This window comes from Geospiza fortis, unplaced genomic scaffold (genome assembly GCF_000277835.1).
Source record: "Geospiza fortis unplaced genomic scaffold, GeoFor_1.0 scaffold120, whole genome shotgun sequence".
Lineage (NCBI taxonomy): Eukaryota > Metazoa > Chordata > Aves > Passeriformes > Thraupidae > Geospiza > Geospiza fortis.
Genome location: NW_005054364.1, coordinates 2,241,228 through 2,241,897, shown reverse-complemented (window position 1 = coordinate 2,241,897; position 670 = coordinate 2,241,228). Strand labels below are relative to the sequence as shown.

At 32.8% G+C, this 670-nt stretch overlaps 1 protein-coding gene across 37 annotated transcripts in view; it reads left to right on the top strand.

Moving 5' to 3' along the window:
* The window catches only part of CLASP2 (cytoplasmic linker associated protein 2), a 145,034-nt gene that overhangs the window by 116,594 nt on the left and 27,770 nt on the right, over nt 1-670 (top strand). The window lies entirely within an intron of this gene.

Here is a 670-nt window from a genome sequence, read left to right as displayed (position 1 = left end):
TTTAGAGGTAGATCACTTATAATTATTTCCATATCTGTTTATTTTTTTCCACTGTCAAATTATTATGAACTTCAACTTTAGATGGTTGATTTTAGTATTTTAGTTTGCATCATAAAAACAGAAACTGCAATTTTTGCAGTATCCACATACATTGTTCAACATATAGGTGCTTGAGTTCCATTTTCCATTCCAAATTCATCCTTTACCTTAAATGCTCTTTCAGCCTTCTTAAATTCTTCATGCTGAGACAAAATGATATGTTGAGTATTTTTTTAAAATGCAACAAAATTACTTGACTTATTTTTGTCAAATATTCTCTGTGGTAAATCTAAAATGAAGCAAAGCTTTAAAACAAAGCTGAGTCCTCAATTATGTGTATTTTTACAGCTAAAACATCAGGACAGGATCTTCAGAGTACTTTATCTATAGTGAATCATAATTCACTTTATAATGATTTCAGTTTAAGCCACTTTACATGTTTGAAGTGTCATAAGTCCATATTACTCCATCAAGTCAGAGCTTGTAACCAGTTTGTTTGGCTGCCATGTTTTAATGGAAAAGCCATGTGTGTCAGTGTCTGCAAACTCAAAGAAACAGATGCAGGTCTAAATTCTGCTGAGCTGTGAAGTTCAATGTGAAGGATTTTTTGAGACACCACCCCCACCCCCAC